This window comes from Cynocephalus volans, chromosome 4 (genome assembly GCF_027409185.1).
Source record: "Cynocephalus volans isolate mCynVol1 chromosome 4, mCynVol1.pri, whole genome shotgun sequence".
In the NCBI taxonomy this organism is placed as follows: Eukaryota; Metazoa; Chordata; class Mammalia; order Dermoptera; family Cynocephalidae; genus Cynocephalus; species Cynocephalus volans.
The window spans coordinates 44,509,994-44,529,563 of NC_084463.1; the positions used below are offsets into that span (position 1 = coordinate 44,509,994).

At 39.7% G+C, this 19,570-nt stretch overlaps 2 pseudogenes; one reads left to right on the forward strand and one right to left on the reverse strand.

Moving 5' to 3' along the window:
- The window catches only part of LOC134376077 (E3 ubiquitin-protein ligase TRIM17-like), a 640,782-nt pseudogene that overhangs the window by 546,984 nt on the left and 74,228 nt on the right, over positions 1-19,570 (reverse strand).
- Positions 7,118-19,570, forward strand: part of LOC134374966 (ras-related protein Rab-12-like) — a 79,882-nt pseudogene continuing 67,429 nt past the window's right edge.

The following is a 19,570-nucleotide window of genomic DNA, read 5'->3' on the forward strand; positions in this document are numbered from 1 at the left end:
ACACACACACAAAAGAGTTTTATATTATGTTTTTCATAATTTCTATGTACTTATCATGTATTTCTTTATAGTAATATTCAGTATGACATTTCAATATGTCATTTCAGTATCACATTGAAATTAATTTCATCTCAGCTTAGCCATGTTGCTGGCATGCCTCTGGCCTGCAATTGCAGACAACACTCCACACAAAGTTCCGGTGTTGTGCAATAATGTTAGTTAGGCAAAGCAAGTAGCTGCTTTCTAAGGTTATCATGTGTAATGTCTTTTTCCAGTTCAACAGCATATCTTGTTTTAAACAATTTTTTGAAAGGCAGCCAAAAAAAAGGTTGGCTCAGATATGCCCTTGCCCGTCCTGTTTATGGGATAAAGTGTTCCACTTCTTGGAAGAAGATGATAAAGTAAAGCTGGCTTTGGGAGGTACATAGAAAGGAATATGCATTCATGTCTTTAATTCTTTGTGTAAGAGTAAAGCCCAGAGGGAGAGAGTAAAATAGGAAAACATTTCAATACGAAGATTGATTACTAGGTTATATTCAGTTACAGGTACCGAAGTAGGAGTAAAGTTCTAATACTTGTTAGTGAAAAGAACAAGGCTGTAAAAATTGTCTAATGGAAGACCAATTGGCATTACTTTTGATGGATCAAAGTTTGGGGCAAGAACATGAAGAAAAATGGCATGAAGATTTGGAGGACTTCTATTTTCTTTCCTGTTCACTCTTAACAAGTATAAAGGCAAACAGTAAAAATGTTTTGAAAGCCACTTTCTCTAGGGAGGCACAATGTTTTTTATAATTCAGCTGATCTCACATTAACTTTGGGGCACTCTCCTTGAAAAACGGGAAGCTTAACTCCCTGAAAAAACGAGGAACTCCCTGAAACAACTAGAAACTTCCCAGAAAGTGGTGCACTCCGCCTTGTGTCGGAAACAAACAAACAAAAACAATCCACAGCCTGCCGAAACCTGTTTGTTAAGTAGGGAAGGAAAATGCAGTCAGCCAGACAGTCTAAACACAGGAAGGTTGGGCAGATCAGATCCACGATCGGAAAGGGAGAAGAAACCGATAAGGCTACGGAAGAAAGCAGCGTCACTCACCAAAACTGGTTTCAGAGGTAAAGTGAGGAGGGTCAGGATGTTTATGATACGATCACATTGTGCTGTTAAATCCTGGCACACACCACAGGAGCTGTGACTAAGAGGCACTATTTTAATACTAACTCGTAAGCGCCAATGTGGAACCTACTAAATTGTGCTTAGGTGCGAAATGAAATACATTTAATTTAATTAAAAAAAAAATCAGTAGCATTTCTATTCTCCAATAGTGAACATGCAGAAAGAGAAATCAAGAAAGCCTGCCCATCTACAATAGCCACCAAAAAAATAAAATACTTAGGAATTGAGTTAACCAAGGATGTGAAAAATCTCTATAATGAGAACTACAAACCACTGCTGAAATTAGAGAGGATACAAGAAGATGGAAAGATATCCCATGCTCTTGGATTGGAAGAATCAACATAGTGAAAATGTCCATACTACCCAAAGTGATACACAAATTTAATGCAATCCCCATCAAAATTCCAATGACATTTTTCTCAGAAATGGAAAGAACTGTCCAGACATTTATATGGAATAACAAGAGACCACACATAGCAAAAGCAACTCTGAGCAAAAAAAATAAACCTGGAGGCATAACACTACCTGAATTTAAACTATACTACAAAGCTATAATAACCAAAACAGTATGGTACTGGCATAAAAACAGACACACTGATCAATGGAATAGAATAGAGAATCCAGAAATCAACTCACACACCTACAGCCATCTGATCTTTGACAAAAGCACCAAGCCTATACACTGGAGAAGAGACTGCCTCTTTAGCAAATGCTGCTGGGAGAACTGGATATCAATATGCAGGAGAATGAAACTAGACCCATACCTTTCACCATACACTAAAGTCAACTAAAAATGGATTAAGGATTTAAATATACACCCTGAAACAATAAAACTTCTTAAAGAAAACATAGGAGAAACAGTTCAGGAAATAGGACTGGACACAGACTTCATGTATACGACCCCAAAAGCATGAGCAACCAAAGGAAACATAAACAAATGGGATTATATCAAATTAAAAAGCTTCTGCACAGCAAAAGAAACAATTAACAGAGTCAAAAGACAACCAACAGAGTGGGAGAAAATATTTGCAAAATATACATCTGACAAAGGATTAATATCCAGAATATATAAGGAACTCAAACTACTTTACAAGAAAAAAACAAGCAACCCAATTAAAAAATGGACAAAAGGGTTAAGTAGGCATTTCTTTAAGGAAGATATACAAATGGCTAGCCCACATATGAAAAAATGCTCCACATCACTCAGCATCTGGGAAATGCAAATCAAAACTACACTGAGATACCATCTCACCCCAGTTAAGATGGCTAAAATCCAAAAGACTCTGAACGATAAATGCTGGCGAGGTTGCGGAGAAAAAGGAACTCTCATACATTGTTGGTGGGACTGCAAAATGGTGCAGCCTCTATGGAAAATGGTATGGAGGTTCCTCAAACGATTGCAGATAGATCTACCATATGACCCAGCTATCCCACTGCTGGGAATATACCCAGAGGAATGGAAATCATCAAGTCTAAGGTATACCTGTTCCCCAATGTTCATCGCAGCACTCTTTACAATAGCCAAGAGTTGGAACCAGCCCAAATGTCCATCATCGGATGAGTGGATACGGAAAATGTGGTATATCTTCCCAATGGAATACTACTCAGCTCTAAAAATGAATGAAATACTGCCATTTGCAACAACATGGATGGACCTTGAGAGAATTATATTAAGTGAAACAAATGAGGCACAGAAAAATAAATACCACATGTTCTCACTTATTGGTGGGAGCTAAAAATAAATAAATAAATTCACACACACACACACACACACACACACACACAAAAAAAAAAAAAACCGGGGGGGGGGGAAGACATAACAACTACAGTTCCTTGAAGTTGATATGACAACCAAACAGAAAGGACATTGTTGGGAGGGAGGGGGGATAGGGAGGAGGGAGGGAGGTTTCGGTAATGGGCCACAATAATCAACCACATTGTATATTGAGAAAATAAAATTAAATTAATAAATGAGTAAATAAATAAATAGATAAATCTTCTATACTCATAAAAATAAATAAAGAGCATGGTAAACTCAATTCTGTAAACAAGTCTAAAACATAAATCAAAGGTAAGTGCTCAGGACAAGGAGTCATGTGACATGGGACTAATTTAGGGTCTGATTCACCATGTCACCTTGGCCAAGTCACCAAAACACATAAGCTTCAGATCTTTCACCTGTGCTAAATGCAGACCTAAATGTAAGAGCTAAAGCCATAGAGCTTCTAGAAGAGAACACAAAAGAAAATCTTAGTGATACTGAATTTGGCAAATATTTCTTACATCTGATACAAAAAGCGTAACTTATAAACTTAAAACTCATAACTTAACAAACCCAATACATTGAACTTTATCAAAATAAAAACTTTTGCTTAAAAAACACTTACAAAATTGAAAGTGCATGCCACATATTGGAAGAATATTTTTGCAGAATGTATTTCTGATAAGAGACTTATGTCTAGTATATACAAAGAACTCTGACAATTCAATGGTAAGGAGACAAACAACCCAATTAAAAAATGGGCAAAAGACTTGAACAGACATGTTACCTAAGAAGACATGTGGATGGCAAATAAGCACATGAAAAACTGCTCAACACCATTAGCAAAATGTACTAGGGAAATGCAGAGTACGGCCATAGTGAAATACTCTAGTCTCCCACTAAAAACCTAGGCTAAATATAAAAGATTGGCCAAATCAAGTGGTGGTTAGGATACGAAAGAATTAGAGCTCTCAGATACTGCTGTTGGGAATGTAAAATGGCACAGCTGCTTTGGAAAACAGTTTGGCAGTTTATTTTTAAAAATTAAAGACATAGGCTGGCAGGTTGCTCAGTTTGTTAAAGTGCAATCTTGTAACACCAAGGAGAAGGGTTTGGATCCCCATATAGGCCAGCCACCAAAAAAACAAACAAACAAGATTAAAGAGATGCCTATCACATGAGCCTGTGATTCTCCTCCTAGGTACATACATAAGAGAAATAAAAGTATATGTTCAGACAAAGACTTGTATGACAATGTTTATAGCAACGTTATTTGTAATAGTCAAAAAACTGGAAACAACCCAAATGTCCCTCAACTGGGTGATTGGACAAAACATGGTTGTACAGCTATACAACAAAATACTACATAAAAATATAAAGGAATCAACTATTTAAACATGTAACAGCATGGATGAATCTCAAAAGAATTAAGTTCAGTGAAAGAAGCCAGACAAAAATGAGTACATGTTATGTGATTCCATTTTTACAAAATTCTAGAATATGCAAACTACAGTGACAAAAAATAGATCAGTGGTTGTCTAGAGACTCTGGGGACGGGGGACGGGGTGTAGGCAGGGAGGCAGAGATCACCAAGGGGCACAAGGAAACTTTTGGGAGTAATGGATGTGTTCGACTGCTTCACATGTGCATACACATATGTTACAATTCATCAAATTGTATATTTTAAATATGTGCAGTTTATCATATGTCAATTATGCCTCAATAAGGCTGAAAACAAAAAATGCTCCTGGCAAGGAGTCATATGACATGAGTTCTGGGCCCAAGTGGCCATGTCACCTTGACCAAGTCACTCAACCACACAGGTCTCAGGTTTTTCTCCTGCACTCTGGGGGCTTTGGATTAGAACAGGGGAAATAGATGCAGGTGCTCTCATGGGCAAGGAAGGAAATACAAATGAACGCCATAAGCCAGGCTCACTGTGGAGAGGGTAGGGATTGTGGCCACCTGGAGAGTGTATGTCCCTGTCCAGAGGTGGCAGCTGCCAATCACTCTCGGCCATTTGCTGCTTTAATGGAATGTGGGCAGCATTGCCAATGTTTAGATGTTTCAAAAGAAACCAGAAATTCGGATTTTTAAAATGCAATTTTCTTGTTATAAAATGCTGGTAATTAATTTTGAAAAGTTAAAACATTGTGTAGGTTAAACCCACACGTGTACAAACAGGACCCAGCCTGAGCCCCACTAGTTAATGAACTCTGTGCTCAGTGATGCCTGGGGACACTCTGGCAATCCATGACCGAGGACCTCTTCTCAGTTTCCAGACCAAGTCACTTTCCTAATTCTTTTTTCCTATACTTCATCAAGAAAACATTTCTACCTATGCCAATTTGTGTCCTTCCGACTTTGCACCCACCATTTGACCTAAATAATGCCTTGCCTCTTGGTAGCCCTTGAATGCTCATTTCTTCAATTCATGGGGGAAAAGTTCTAGGTAATTTTACAGAGTTAGAAGAGGCTAGGATATTCCAAAAAGAATTGAAAACAAGGATTTGAACAGATATTTGTACACCAGCATTGTAGCAGCATTATTCACAGTAACCAAAAGGTAGAAACAACCCGAATGAGCATTGACAGGTGAAAGGATAGATAAACCGCAGCTTCTGCCTTGTTTTGTTTTTATTCACTCTTGGTGTTTGTCTGGAATAACAAGTCCACTAAAATTCAGTGGCCTTGTTGATGTCGTTGGTTTATAACCACCACCTCACTGTTGGTCTGTTTAATGCATCTATGTTATGACCCCTCTTTGCCTGATCTGGAATTTCCAGTAAAAGGAATCACACAGCGCACCAGCTCGCGCGTTTGACTCCTTCACTCGGCATCACACTTCTGAGAATCATGCATGTGCTGCCTGTCTGAATATCCGGTTCCATTTCATTGCTATTAAGTTGACATAAAATTAACCTTCACAGCCTAGATCTCCCAGCCTCTGGGGGAGGGTAGGAACCTAACTTCCGTAAAAGCCTGTCCTGCCTGCCACCACCCCAGCAGTGCCACCAACTCTAAGTGTGCATCCCCTCATAGACCTGGGAGCAGATGGCTTTGGAACATAACACCTGGGGGTGGAATTGCTGGGTACTCGGGTCATTGTGTCCTTATTTTGACAAAGTCAGCCAGCTAGATGGTGCTGCAGAATGTCTGCTCCCTGCAACGGCACAGAAGGCTGCAGCGGGGAAGCTTTCTCATCCCCACCTAACAGGTCAAGGCATTACTCTTGGCGACCAATTTCTGTTGCTCCAGAAAAACGAACGAGTTTGAGCCCCTCTTCCTAGGCTTCCAAGCCTTTTCGGCTCCTGCTATAGACTAAATGTTCATGCCCCTTCCCTCCCACATTTATATATTGAAATCCTAACCTGAAATGGGGTGGAATTGGAACAAGGGGTCTTTGGGGGGTGACTGGGTGTAGTCCTTATGAACGGCATTAGTGCTCTTATAACAGGGACCCCATGCGAGGCCACAGCTGGAAGAGGTGGTGTAGTTCAGTCTGAGTCCGGAGCCCAGAGAACCAAGAGTTCTGATGTTTGAGGGCAGGAAAAGATGCCCTCTATGCACCAGGAAACAGATCTTCACCAGACACCAAATCTACCACACCTTGATTTGGGACTTCCAGCTTCCAGGACTGTGAGGAATAAATTTGCTTATAAGGTATCCAGTCTCTGGCATTTTGTTATACCAGCTCCTTCTTCATACCTTTGCCCATTTTAGTTTTTCATTCCATTTGTTTTTTGCTCCTCTTGATCTGCAGGAATTCCTTGCATAGTCTAGGCATTAACCACATTGGTTTGGACACTGCAAATCTCCTCCAGTTCCATCTCTCTTTCTTAACTCTGGCTGTGAAACCTTTGGTTGAGTAGAAGCTGCACTATTTTTTGTTATAAACCTGACCACCTCACCTGTGGAAACCACTAGACTCTCCAGGGGGGTGCCCGGCCTGTGTGCTGGTGGCAAACGGGCTCTTCTGACAGCCTCGAAGCAAGGGTGGGGACTGTCCTACCACCCACGCAGGCAGGTGGGCAGTGTGTCCACAGGTTCCCAGTTGGCCTCGCTCTCTCATGGAGTCGTGCACCACGTAGCAGCGTTTCAGTCACTGCGGACCTGCGTACACGGCAATGGTCCCATAAGGTGATAATGAAGCAGAAAGATTCCTATCACCTGGTGACGTCATGGCCACTGTAACATCGTAGTGCGATTATTCTTTTTTGTATGAACACACCATTGGTTACCTTCTCTTGACAGGAGGGTTGCAGATGCAAATGAGATGGAAGGTGTGCAAGATCTAGAAGGACTGAATATATGTATATATATAAACACACGACTTGTCCTAGCAGTAGGATAATAACTGCTCTATCAAACTCGTTACGGAATAAGTATTGAAAAATATTAAATATGAGAATTTGATCAGTTTCCGCCTAAGAAACCTCTAATTTTTCAATCTGTCAGCCCCATGGCTACCCTCTAATGTCAGTGTCTGTGACAAATCTGAGCCATATAAGAGGAGGCACATTCTTGACCTACATAGCTAATGACTAAAAAAGCACTGAAAATACTGTATTTTTCCTGGTTTTGAATCCCTGGTACTTACTAAAGTGTTGAGTATTCTTTTTTTTTTTTTTTTCTTTCAGATTACACTTTTCTGACACCAAGCAGTCTGTACAGTTTTAGAGAAGTCACAGGTCCTCACCTGCTCACCACCATTTCTCTCCTCTCGCTGTCAGTCTGAGTTATAAAAATGTGAACTTTGGGGGACATGCGTTTCTTTGGGATTAAATACGCATCTAGACCCCACGACTCTGCGTCTAACTTAAAAATGTTTTCGGTCCTCCGCTGACATAGTTGCATTTAGTCATGAAGGGTTTGTTTGCCTGCACTGTCACTGTCTTATCTGAGATCGGGTGACCCTCCTTTCATCCCCCAGACCATTGAGCCTTCCGACATCGCCACGGTCTGCACGCTGGGCCGACCCCCTCACCTCGCCATGCGGGTCATGGCCTGTTTGCTGCTGCTGTTTTAGAGGAAAGTGAATGCGGTGAAAATTGACCTGGAAAAAAGTTGTATCATTTCTTCCTGGCAGGAATCTTTAAAACTGATGACTGCAGGGAACTTCTTACAGAACTTGCAGATTGGTCGTTCAATAATGATGCACTAAAGGGGGGACTCAGTCCTGACTGAGGTATCTGAGTCCTTTAGTAGAATATACTGTTGATGGGTTTTTGGGTTGTTATTAATTTTTTGACTTTTATAAATAAAGCTGTGAATATTGGTGTATAGGTCGTTTGGTGGCTGTTTGTATGCGTTTCTGTTGGCTGTATACTCAGAAGGGGAATATCTGGGTCTTAGGTAATACACATTTAATCAACTTTAGTAGATAATGCTGAAGAGTTTTCAGAAATGGTTGTCAACGTACACACCCATCGGTGGCCTATAACTTGTTCCACATCTTCACCATTTTCTACTTTTAGCTATTCTGTTGGGTTTTTAGTAGTGTCTTATTATTGTGGGTTTAATATGCATTCTCTGATGACTAAGGATTCTGCAAATCTTTTTATAGGTTTATCAACCTCTCGAGAATTCTTTTGTTAAGCGCCTGTTTGGGTCTCTTATCCATTAAAAACTTTTTTTTATTACTTTGTAGAATTCTTTATCCATAAAATATGACTAATTTAGTTTTTATGTGTTTGCAGATGTCTTCTGCCACTTTCTGGCTTAGTTCACTCATATTAATGGTGTCTTTTGATAAGCAGAAGTTCTTATGTTTAATGTAGTCCAATTTATTGATATTTTTCTTACTAATATTTTCTGCATTTTGTTTAGGAGATCTTTGCTCACCTCTAAGGCAGAATAAATTCTGGGTTTTTTGTAGAAGTTTTATTGTTTTATCTTTCATATTTAGATCTTGAGACAACCAATTGGAAATACCCAATTCACATTCATTTCCCAAGCTATAACTTTAGCACTATCTTTCATGCAATTTTCAGTTCAGCATTGCCCAAGTGGCTGCTGTGGCCAGAGCACCTACAGCAGCTCTTGTGAGGCACCTACAGCAGCTACACCCGTAAGGAGCTTATGAAACTAGTGGGCCCTACAGACTTGTCTCAGATAATTATAACATGAGGCTCTGTGTCAATGGAATTGGACTTGAGTGGAAACCTGGCAAGTGACTCCAGGTTTCTGCTTTACCTTACCTGGTGGAAGAGCCATGCTCTTGGAAGCTCCATTGCTCCTTGTCTTTGTCTTTTCACCACCACCACCCTTCTGTTTCTCCCAGACATTCTTCTGGCTTCATTACTGTTCAAGTCTCATAATAGAAATTTGCATTAAATGAGGTCTGAATAAGAGTGTGTTCTACTGTACATTTTGTGTGTTCCACAAAGTCTTGATTCACTGAATTATTTAGGTGCTATATTTCTTTCTACTTGAAAAACATTTATCATCCACTTTTAGATGATCAAACACCACTTTTAGAAGTTCCAATTTCATCATTTGGCCAGTCTTCCCCTTCTCATGCAAGAAGGCATCCTTAATTTATTTCTGCTACTATTTAAAAATTTTATCCCTCCAGAAGATCATAATTCTCTTATATTCTTGATAGTTGTATGCTTAAACCTTAATTCATCACCCTCAAGGCTGAATGCCTCAGTTATTATCTTTACATTTCAGGTGAGAGCCTCTGTCTGAATGCATTAAGTATTTGGTTGCTGGTAAATGCTAAATATATATGTCCTTGGGCTGAATATACCTGTACGTGTGTCTGTATTTCATTGCTGATTTTACAGGTTTGTAATTCATCTACTTAGAATTAATGAAAAAAAATTTTTCTTGCTTTGGAAATTCTAATAACTGTATTAGTGTTCATCAACTAAATAATTTACTTTTCCCTGGATCCCCGTATATTTATTTAGGGTTGGTAACACTTGTCTACAGAAGACAAAGTGTACTCTACCAGACTTTTTTGCTTTTCTCCTTACTGTGCTTTCATTTTCAGGACTTTTGCTTAATATCCTGAAATATTGACAAAATATGATACCGGTCATCCAATTTTGGTCATTCAACAGTTTCAAAGGCGTTGAGAGCATATGTGAGTATGGTTTTATAGAAAGAAGTGTTTTGACTTTATTTTATTCTTTTCTTTCACAGCAGTTTCCCAAAGATACAATCAAAGAAGAATTCATAGAACTTTTGAATCCTTACTTTGACATGGCAGACTATAACACCGAAACTGCTAAATGCATGTGTGGGAACGTAGCCCATCTTTGTGTGCAGATGAAAGCCATGGCTTCCTTCTTTTCTGTAAACAAAGGAGCGCTGCCTCTGCAGGTAAACCTCCCAGGTAGAACTGGGAGAAATGCGCCTGGGAGGGGTCTCTAGGTCTACTGGTCTTATCTTTTCATAGCAGCACAGGAGCCTTTGGCCTCTAGTGTTATTATGTTTAGATCCCAGGGAGAGCAAGTATTAGAACTGCTGAGCTCAGGACTTTTCTTTCTTCTCTGTAATCCGACTCTAATCAGGATCATAGGAGCCTTTAAGCACGGACTGGCTCTCTTTATAAGGATGCTAAGTCCACTGTGGGCTGCTGGATATTTTTCCTCCACAGTGTTAACAAGAAAAAAAAATGAAACAACAAAAATCATAGAAATTATAGCACCGACTCCCCTGATAACGTTCAAGATCTCCACCCAGGGAATCCTATGAGTGAGGCAGGGTCAAGACACAGAAAATGCCTACAGCTGGTCTTGGTTGTAAGGCATGACATAGTCCTTCTTCCCTCTCCTTTGTCTCTCGGGAAGGAAACAATATCATCTACTTGCTATTTAATCGACTTTTGAGACTATACCTATGTTTCCCTTTGAGTAATTGAATTTTTAAACTTTATTTGTATATATTCCCCTACCCTAAAAGAATACTGATGTCTGAAAAATTATATCTAATGGGTTGGTTGATTATTTTGCTTCTGTATAAGTCTAAGCTCTCTCAGGCATCAACTGAAATCCACTTGCACTTGTAAGCTACCCAAGAAACTTGAAAATCGTGATAAAAATAATGAAGAGGAACAGGAAAATAGACTTAGATTGAAAGTCCCATTTTATTTTCTAATTGTAACTGTACCAGGACCACTTACTCAGTAATTGAGGCCCTCAGGATCCCAGGACAACTTCAAGGAACAAAGACTCATTCAATTTAGAGAATTTTAGGGCAAGTAATTGATGTGATGTTGTCTGACATTATGGGCATTGGAACCACTGAAACTCCAGCATAGCTCAAAAATGAACATTCTGATACAGACTGAATTATACTACCATATCACATGAAAAGCACGGGGCATCCTTTGTGCATTTTTTCTGTGGATAAGCATACATAGTGTCTTAAAGGGAATTACATTTGAATTCATGATGTGTAGTTTTTGTATTATTGTAGTTATTTTAAATATAGAGCTGAAATCTTAAACATGGACATTCTGAACAAGGTTTATGTAAAAACAGCGAAGTCCTTTCCCCTGTGTTCAATACTTTCTATATTTCAGCTTTACAGCCAGTCTTAGGACAGTCTAGAGCATACAGGAGGGAGCAAAGGGGGACCCTCTTCCTTCATCTTATAGCCTGTGCATCTCTTTCTGGGAAGGCTGTCCTGGGAGTTCCCTCCTATATTCTTATGACCATCCAGCATCTTGGACCATTCAGCTTGTCAGGTCCCTCCTATGTCAGTCAGAAGAGTGCATTCAGTTACGTAGATCCTACCTGCTCACTTGCATGGGGAGGAAGTATAAGATGAAGGGAGTGAGGTTATCACTGGCTGATGCTGCTGAATATATTAATACATGCAGACCGAGGCCTCTAACTTCACTTATTCCTGGAGGGTCTTCGTTTGCAAGCTCCTGCCTCCTAAGTGAGGAGAAGGCACGGACACTCCCTAAACTCCAGGTGGAATCCCTTCTGCACTAGCTGCTAGTGGAGACACTGAGGCGCTGTCCTCTTTCCTCTCGCAGTCCCAGTAGAGGGGCCAAGTGGCTTCTACTAGTGAGCACATTTAAATAAATATTAATTACAACAACACCAATTTAGATTCTATTCAAGTTCGTTATAATGCAATTTCTCCATGAAAACTCTGAAAATCAGTAAATATCTATCCATATTAACAGAATGTTTTAGAAAGTAGAGCCTTAAATATTGAACATGGATAATAACAATAACATCTATTATTTATTGAACTCTCATGAGCCAGATACTAGGTTTGGGTTTTTACATGTTATCTTACTTAATCCTCACACAAAAAAATGCTAGGAGGTTTCAGTATTTTAATGGATAAACTGAGGCTCACAGATTCTAAGGAAACTGCATAGAGTTCTAAGCTCCTAAGTTGAGCAATTGAGTTGGAATGATTTTGGTTAGCAAGTATTGAGAGCTTTATTTTTTAAAAAATATTTTTTGAGAAGCAAAGTACTAGAAAATGTTCAAAATATTTGGGGCTGTCATAGTTTGACACTCGTGGGTCGCTCTAAGTTGTATGTTGACATTGTGGCCTTGCTTTTCTTCTGTGTTTGAGCCATGGCAATGGCTACAGTTTAAGCCAGTGCCAAGAAAGAAATGCTCCACAGTCAGATTCTTTATAAATTATAACTTTTAAGCTATGCTTTGGCCTGTCTGGGTCTATGGGTCTAGTCAATTATCAAATGCTGACTTTTTCCTTAAAGATTTATTCTGCCAAAATTTGAAAGCCTGAGGTTTTAAGATAAAAAAATAATTCATCCCTCCAAAAATTTTTCAGTAAGCTTTTCTTCTCAAACACCTCACAAAGAATATGACTTTTAACATTTGGTAGATTTAAAAGAGAGAAATTTTATTAAAATTTTTTAAAGGATCTAAATTCCAGTAAGCATGGACTATTTTCTATACACCTCATGTTTTGCTAATATTGCTTTTGATTATGTCTTTTTTTAAAAAAAATTTTATTTTGTCGATATACATTGTGGCTGATTATTGCTCCCCATCACTAAAACCTCCCTCCCTTCTCCCTCCCCCCTTCCCCCCCAACAATGTCCTTTCTGTTTGCTTGTCATATCAACTTCAAGTAATTGTGGTTGTTATATCTTCTTCCCCACCCCCCCGGTTTTGTGTGTGTGTGTGTGTGTGTGTGTGTGTGAATTTATATAATAATTTTTAGCTCCCACCAATAAGTGAGAACATGTGGTATTTCTCTTTCTGTGCCTGACTTGTTTCACTTAATATAATTCTCTCAAGGTCCATCCATGTTGTTGCAAATGGCAGAATTTCATTCATTTTTAGAGCTGAGTAGTATTCCATTGTGTAGATATACCACATTTTCCGTATCCACTCATCCGATGATGGACATTTGGGCTGGTTCCAACTCTTGGCTATTGTAAAGAGTGCTGCGATGAACATTGGGGAACAGGTATACCTTCGACTTGATGATTTCCATTCCTCTGGGTATATTCCCAACAGTGGGATAGCTGGGTTGTATGGTAGATCTATCTGCAATTGTTTGAGGAACCTCCATACCTTTTTCCATAGAGGCTGCACCATTTTGCAGTCCCACCAACAATGTATGAGAGTTCCTTTTTCTCCGCAACCTCGCCAGCATTTATCGTTCAGAGTCTTTTGGATTTTAGTCATCCTAACTGGGGTTAGATGGTATCTCAGTGTGGTTTTGATTTGCATTTACCAGATGCTGAGTGATGTTGAGCATTTTTTCATATGTCTGTTGGCCTGATTATGTCTTTTGATACTATTTTAGTAGTTTCCTCAAAATGGATATTTTTAACTGGTCATAGCTCAAGGTATTAATACTGCTTTTCTGTAAGGCAAGAAATATACAAAAACTGCTGGAACAATGTCAAGACCACCACACACAAAACCTAGATCTTTACATTCGGTGAATAATTATGCTCCATCTTTTATTATTCATCAACTGCGATGTGCCCTAATAGGTAGATAGTTCTAAATATTCAGTTTTTTTCTACAACTGTTAATATTACAATGTTCTGTAATTTGCCTATGTACATTTAATAATACAGTGTTCTAATCTAGGGACAAGCAAACTATTGTCCATGGGGCAAATCTAACCCACCACTTGTGTTTGTGTGGCTTGTGAAATAAGAGTAGTCATTACATTTTTAAATGGTTTTTAAATAAGTACCTAAACAATAGCTTTGAGATTGCTACTTGGCATAAAAAACCTAAAACATTTATTGTCTGGCATTTTATAGCAAAAATTTGCCGACCTCTGTTCTAACAAACTATATTTTTCTCCTTATAAACATTTATGTCAAATTCACACTAAGACTTGATTTTGACTTAGAGCAATTTGAAAAGATTCTAGGGGTTGAACAAAGAAGAGGTGTAAACATGTGACAATGCTGGGTTCTCAGACTCTGAAATGCAGGATGTTTGGAGGTTTGCTGCCTGTCCCTTCACTCTGTGTGTGTCCCGTGCAGGCCAACTTCGTGGTGCAGGAGAATCACCACGTCCTGGCCATGCAGAATCTGCAGAAGGCCCAGGCTGAGCTGGACAACAAGGAGGCAGAGCTCAATGTGGTGCAGGCTGAGTACGAACAGGCCATGACTGAAAAGCAGGTACCAGTCCTTCGTCATGGGAGGGACTGTCACATACTACGTGGCTGCTGTAAGCCCTCATTCCTTTTCTAGTTTTCCTCTCCAGGGGTTTGGTTTCCAGGGGGGATTCACTGAATTTATATGTAGTACATACAGAGCACGCAGTCTCTCACTGAACCCCAGACATTTTTTCTAACAAACACCAGGGATCTTTGGTGAGATGCCAGCCTGGCCAGCTGGGATAGCAGTCAGTTCTGGAACATAGCCATTCTGAGTTTCCTTATTAACGGAGATGGTGATAATAACAGCATCTTTGGTGGGATTTTTTGTTATATTTTTCAAATCATGTCCTCCTACTTTATCTTATTTAATCTTTATGCAATCTTGCAAGGAACGGTGGATATTTTTATTCTCATTTTAGGGAAAGGTACTGAGGGCCAGAGAGGACAAGGGAATGAATCTGTCATAGGGCTGGTCAGTAGCACAGTCTGGTCAGACCTTGGTCTTCTGATGCTTAGTTCAGGCCTCTCTGCTGGATCAATGTGACATGGCTATATCCCAGTGATAGTGACCATCTACAGCCTTCTCAACCTGTGCATATTTTGCAGCTTCAGTGCTTTTAGAAATCTTGTTTCCTACATTTCTTTTCCACTAGCTCTTTATTTTATTCATACTAATTTCAGCTCCATCGAGACGTTCTTCCTTCTGGTAATCAAGACAGATTTAACATCAAGCTAATGTAGCTTAAGCTTCAGGATCTCTCACTTGCACAGGTCCGTATGAGTGTTGCAGTAACCGGGAGTTGTAGAATGTTCTATAGGCAGGGGAGGCAAGGTTGTGATCAGTAAGCATTTGTTATAAGTTAGCATCAGGTAAAATGCCTTCAGAAATCTCAGAGCAAAGGCACCTGAGTTTCTAAGTCACAGGCCTTGGTCATAACTTCTTTTCCTCTAAATGCATATCACTTTCATTTTTTATATTTATAAAAATTCTCTAATAATTCTTCTTAAGGTGGTTTCCCCAGATTATGTAAGGTTCTGATTCTACAAAATACATATCTGTCTCTGATAAATTCTGTTTTTGGTAAATAAGAGCTAGATTCACTCTACTCTTTCCTTGATAATTTAACGGAATTCACCTCTGCCCCAACCTTCACTTGGCCAGATTGAGATTCCTGTGCTGTTAGTCTCACAGGAGACCCAGTAAAGGAGTTTAGATAACATTAGGTTCCACTGAATGCATGAGATATGGTATTTTCTCTTGAAGGTAAGTCTCCTGAAAGCAAAGCAAGAGGATTTTAGAAGATTCAAAGGAACGATTATATAGCACCTATATGGGTTTGTATATTTACACCCCAGACAATTCACTTATATAAGGAGAAAATTAACATTGCAGTTTGTTAGAGCCCACATTAGAAACTGTGAGGAAGGAGTGTTCATTTCTACCATTTTGGATGCTCACTTGTACCAGGAAGCACTAATGAATACCATAAAAATATTTTACTTTCTCATTGTATTGTGTTTAAATTTTAACATTTTCCCATTAACTTATTCAATAAGCATTTTTGTTTTTGAGCATCTGCTATTAGGTAAATAATCAGAGGACCACACAAGAATTGTGACTGTAAAACTATGGCTCTAACTTTAAGATTTGCGTTTCCACAAATGTCAAATTTCTTTAATTGAGAAAGAAAGGATCTGGCTATGAGCCCTCCTGCCCTCCCCCGTGACCTTGATCTTCAGTCATTTTTGCTGCTCTCCCACCTCCACAGGGCTCCATGAGGGTCCACGGGGCTGTGGGCCACCCAGGAGGCAGGCAAATGGCCTCTAGTCTCCAGCTCATCATGGTGCAGGCCTGCATGGCCCTTTAAAGGAGGGTGTGTCATGGCTGCTCTCTACATGGGACACAGGGTCTTTGCTCAGGGTCTAGCTTCTCTCGGCCTCCTGGAGAGCTAGTCTCCCATCTGGGTCCCATAAAAGAGCGAACCTTGGGAAGGCTGCTACTCAGACACTGAGTCGATTCTGTATACTCCTCCCCACCAGGCAGAGAGGACGATCTGCTTCTCTCTCTTGTACTCTCAGATATTTTCTCTTCTCTCTTCCCGCATATCCCAATCCCCAAAAGGAGCCTGGGCTTCCAGAAAACAAAAACCAGGAAGAGAGAGGCCTGGCCATTTTTTCATATGGCTGAATGGGAGTGGAGTGGAGAATTTAGGGAAAACAAATCAATATTAAAAGTCTCTTCTAAATGAAAAATGTGTTTCTAATAAATGATGTAGAATCATACTTCCCAGCTGGCATCTTTCCTCCTGGGGATAAAAAACACGGTGTCATAGATGTGGAGGTGAGCCAGCCTCTCAATTTCTTTGCATTAACTGTAGGAGGAAGAGAAACAGAAAGTAGACTATGACAGACAAATAAATATCTTGTTTTTGAAAAACACTGCATTGTGTATTGTGTCTTAAACATAGAGAAACAGAACCATTTGTTTTTAAGAACTAAGCACTGAGCGGCGACACTATGCGAACGTGCAGGTTAAAGGCCTTTTACTGACTTGGAAAACAGCAGGAGCGGATCTGCTAAGTCAAGCATGGCTGAAATTTGTGCAGGAGCCTCAGAGCACCACAATCTAAGTTTTCACCCACAATAAAATGAGGTGTGGAGTTAGATAAAGCAATGATGTTACCAGAACTTCAATATGAGAGATAATCCTAACTTTCAACTAAGGAGATGTATTTCTTTACATTTTTTTTGTGCTATGTGATATTAGCATGTATGCTTGTATTCTATTTCCATTTTTTTGGTAGGGAAATCATAAATGATGCAAATTTTCATTATCTCTCACAGTTATTAACATGTGAGGAGGGCCTATCTAACCACTTGGCTCAAGGCACTAGCTGGAGGGATCCACCCAAGTTGCGTGAATAGGACACAGAGATAGGAATGGGCTGACACAGACACAGGAAAATGGAATCTCAGGCTTTCTGAGAAATAAACAGCTCACCTGTCTCAGAAAGGCAGATAATGTATAATGTTTTAAAGCCATATTTTTGAACCGGAACCTATGTTTATCTCAATAAAAGTTTTCTTCAGGTTACGGCCTTTTTTAGACCTTGCTTGAAGATGCAGAGCCGTGCAGACGCAAGATGCAGATGCAAGATGCAGATGCAAGATGCAGACGCAAGATGCAGACGGCAGCCACGCTGATCAGGGGCTTGGCAGGCGAGAAACAAAGAGGGACAGAGCAAAGTAAGGAGTTTGCTGCACAAACTAAAAGACTCATAGGTATGCAAATTCTTTTCCTAATCGGATTATGTGTTGACTCCGATAGGGAGTTAGCAAGCTCAAGCTTTCATTAAAATAAAAAAAATACTTGATTATTTCAAATTCCTCTGTGTGTTTGTGTGCGTGTGCGTGTGCGTGTGTGTGTGTGTGTCTCTCCAGCCGTTTCAGAGGGATGGACATTGGTCTGGCATCTATGCTATCCTTATTAGATGTGTTAATGACCATTACATCTCTTATTATCAGGTTACTTTTGAATTCTTCCATGAGAATGGAGTGCATGGGTGTGTTGGTCAAGGTCACTTTGAATTGAAGTGTTGTCTTGAGGTTTTGCATCTCTTAAACTCAGAGGTCATCCTCTCACTTCCAACAAAAGTCAAAATAGGGCCGAGCCCGTGGCGCACTCGGTAGAGTGCTGCGCTGGGAGCGCGGCGACGCTCCCGCCGCGGGTTCGGATCCTATATAGGAATGACCAGTGCACTCACTGGCTGAGTGCCGGTCACGAAAAAATGACAAAAAAAAAAAAAAAAAAAAAAAGTCAAAATAGTCCAATGCTTGACTACTCGCAGTTATTACTTGGTAGGCCATGTGGACCTTGTTTAACAATGAATCAAACTACTGCTTATTCACCAAGGCACAGCAACATGTGATTACAATTTGATTTTTGGAACTTGGTTTAAAAGAATGATTGTCTTTTTAATTTTTTTCATTTTTAATATGTTTCACAATTGCAAAGATGATCATAAAGTATTCCAGTGATGTTTGTATTTTCTGTTTTAGGAGATGTATTGTTGGCTACGGCTTTTCTATCTTATTCTGGTCCATTTAAGCAAGAGTTTCATGATCTGCTGTTAAATGACTGGCAGAAGGAAATGAAAGCCTGGGAAATTCCATTTGGAAACAATCTAAATCTCAATGAGATGTTGATTGATGTTCCTACTATTAGTGAATGGAACCTCCAAGGTCTGCCAAATGATGACCTTTGCTAATGCCATATTTCATTGGCTTCAGATTCTATCCTGTTAAAGTCTAGGGCTCTGTTAGGTAAACAGAGAAGGACAGAGCTGTATCACACTAAGTGTGCAGCACTTTATAAGAACACTTCCTAATTATTCCATTATTTGTCACAAAAATGGTGATAGTAAAGGAAGAGCAAAGCTGCCTCACAGAGCCTCTACATGCTTCCTGGTAAAAGAGAATAATAGTCTCTAAAGAAAAGAGTGGAAACAGTTTGAGCTTTCTGTACCATTTTACCAAGTATGGGCTCCAAAGCCAGGGATCTCTAAAAATCTATTTGTCTCTAGCAATATAATGCTTTAGGCATGATTTAATGCCAGTTATCCCTGTGCATTGCATCATGATACTGTCTGTCAGGACTGACCTATTGACCGTGTTTCTAGATCACATCTCTAAATCACAAGTACTTCAGAAACCACCTGGAGGACAGCCTTTCTCTAGGAAGGCCCTTGCTTATTGAAGATGTTGGGGAAGAACTGGATCCAGCCCTGGACAATATTTTGGAAAGAAATCTCATTAAAACTGGGTCTACCTTTAAGGTAGGTTAAACATATTGATAACAATGTGCAGAACAATCACCGTGAGTCCAGGTAAACATGACATATGTGGAATTCTCTCAATAGGCAGCAACTTAAATTTTAGTCAGTGGCAAGAGAAATTTGTTTTTCTCTTCTACACTTCCTGAGTTGGGATTAAAGTGTTCAAGAGCAATCCTTTTAGGAATATCTACTTCACCTTTGTAATGGAGAGTGTGT